The sequence below is a fragment of the Saccostrea cucullata genome, unplaced genomic scaffold, assembly GCF_032062105.1.
Source record: "Saccostrea cucullata isolate Sc308-1 unplaced genomic scaffold, CSIRO_AGI_Scuc_v1 ctg19142, whole genome shotgun sequence".
NCBI lineage: Eukaryota > Metazoa > Mollusca > Bivalvia > Ostreida > Ostreidae > Saccostrea > Saccostrea cuccullata.
Genome location: NW_026939660.1, coordinates 6,529 through 9,296, shown reverse-complemented (window position 1 = coordinate 9,296; position 2,768 = coordinate 6,529). Strand labels below are relative to the sequence as shown.

At 33.1% G+C, this 2,768-nt stretch overlaps 1 pseudogene; it reads right to left on the bottom strand.

The window, feature by feature from the left end:
* Positions 1 to 885: 885 nt before the first annotated feature.
* Positions 886 to 1,888, bottom strand: LOC134253525 (uncharacterized; annotated as a pseudogene).
* Between the last annotated feature and the right edge of the window lie 880 nt (positions 1,889 to 2,768).

The window sequence follows — 2,768 nt, the reverse complement described above, 5'->3', positions numbered from 1 at the left end:
ATTATAAAAACTTATTTTTGTATCATTACTTTATATAAAGATAGAACTTTTCTGTAAATTACAAAATCTAGGTCAATTGCGTTATAAAGATATCACAATTTAATTTGGATTCTCGGAATTTTCTCCGACTCGGAAGAAAATACAAAAGATTTAAATAACACATTACAGAGAAGATTAAATTATATTATTAGATGAAACGAGGTGTTCTCCGTGTTCAGAATTGTATGAAAAGCTTTAATTTAAATGTATGAACTATATTTCTTTACTTAATTTTGTATTTTTCAAAAATAAGTTTTTTTGATCAGTTACGCCATATATGGCATTAACCTTGATCTCACATTTCTTAAATAAGTTTTAAATAAATCATACAAAATATTTTTTATCAAACAAATGCTGATACGTATTTATGAAAACTATCAAATCAAATGCATCAAAAACCTTTGACCTTGAACTTTCCTGTGACCTTGACCTCATTTCCCCTAAATGTGCATTTTGCTTAGTTTTGAAGACACCATTTAAAATACATTTATGTAAGCTTATGCACTTATACATTATCTGTTGATATTTATCATGTACACTATAATAACCAACCTTCTAGATTTCAATTTGAATTGTAAAAGAACTTTTCAAGATATTCTCATCAAATTTCTTACACTAATACAACTTTTCATGTTGCATTACTAATATACCTTCGGCGGGTATTCATATCCAATGGATATATTTCTATTTTTCTCTGCAATACGTAAATGATTCATGCATTAAAAAGTTCTAGCAAGAACACAAAATATTGTAAAGACAAACGGATAAAGAAACAAGTTCATTCATATGCACCCCTTCCCAAACCTTGTTTGCAAAGATATAATGATTAATAAAATCAACCCCTACCAAAACGAAATCCAGGCACGGCGCCTACAATATCAGAAAAGGAACTAAATCCGGGAACGACATATCCTCCACACCCTCCCATGTGCATCTCAAAAAACCTGAAGTACTCTCTTGGCAAACGCAGACTATAGTCCCTGGACACATCGATCCATTTTCGCATATAACTATTATAGCAACAACGCCTATGATAGCTGTGAATTGGTAGAGGTGAATTGTTGTAGAAAAAGGCGATGTAAGAATTTGGATTTGCGTCACAGTTTCTAAATTCCCAGTCTTTAGATCCGGCACGGTATCCTTGGGTATTACGGTTTGCAGCAATGTCTTTTGGGAGGAATCCAACATAAATGTACTTCCCTAGAAATGGAACATTCAGTGGTGTATTAAAGCCCTTATTTTTGTCGACCTGAAAACTCAATGAAACCTGTAGCTGTACCGATTTAACTCTTCCATTGTTGTGCTATATCGCTTGCCAGAAGTCCGAAGGTGGACAACTTTGATTTCTTTTGATGTTGTGTAAAGTCCGCCCAAATCAAATGAGGAACCTGGGTAGTTTTGATGTACGTGTAACCATGGAATCTTGACGAAAACTACAGAAGACTGTGACCGTCTGTCTGTCCTCAGTAATCAGCTGATACTCCCCACTCTTGCTCTGTGGGTATCTGGATAAAATATCCTTACAGGAACCTGGAAAAAAAAACAATTGTTGCAAATTTTGAATTTACCAGGTGGCTTTAAAATGCAAAATTTACAGCGTAACATAATAGTTAACAAATAACCGTTAGAACCTTTAAAATCAAGCATAGCAAATACACGTTTTGGTGTATACGAGTAGTGATTAAAAAATGATAAGATAAAGTTTTGTCTAAATTCTTTGGAATGATGATACTGTCTTAAAAAAGGCCTCTTGAAAATTCAACTTACGATATCCATCCTTGCACTTTGCAGAAATAAGAATGGAAATATCTAAAACCAAAAGAAAAGTCACAAGGAACCTGTACTCCATGATGAATACTAATAATTGTAATGAAATTGATCTTTTATATACTAGTATGCAGTCGATAGAATCTATAGCAAGTTATTTTGTTTCACACTGTAGTACTAAGGTCCAATAGTGTATGAAATGGGCGGGTACAATTCGATGCGGACGGCCGAAAACATTGGATTGAAATTCTAGTGTGAAATTCATTTTCAATCCACTTGAGCTGTTTTCAAAAGCAAAGTGTGAATGTACATGTATGATCCAAAAGACAAATAATTTCAATTCCCAAATACACGTTGGTTGAAATTAATATTGATATGAGTTTATAGCCTATAATATAATCTCAAGGACACTGGTAAAATTCATAGATGACATATTTTTTCAGGAGACGGCCATTTGATTCTAGAAGGGGGGGGTCAAAAATTGTCAAATCAGTTCATGCTTTGTACCAATTAATTTTTAGGATGACAAGAGCGTTTTTAGTTTTGTATTCAATGAAAAATGTTTCACATCTTTCTTCTTTATTTCTCAGATCATTAAGCCCCCCCCCCCCCATAAATTATACCAAACAGAAATCAAATATTTGTCCTTCATATTTTTCTTTAAAACGCTGGACAGAAAATTCCGATTTATATATTATTTTCAAACTATATTTTTAAACTAAATTGAAAGTATTTGTCTTCTGGGTCAATCAGAGTAATAATTTGCCCTCTAGCGTAGCTGAGTTGGATTGAAAATAAATTTCAAACTAGAATTTCATTTCCAATGTTTTCTCGGTCGTCCGCTTCGAATTGTACCAGCCCATTCCATTGTCTATCATTAAATGTTTTGATTGTAACTGATAAAAATGACGTAAAGCTGCATTTTTCCAATCTTGCCAGCTAATGTTCAGCGGTCTATTTAA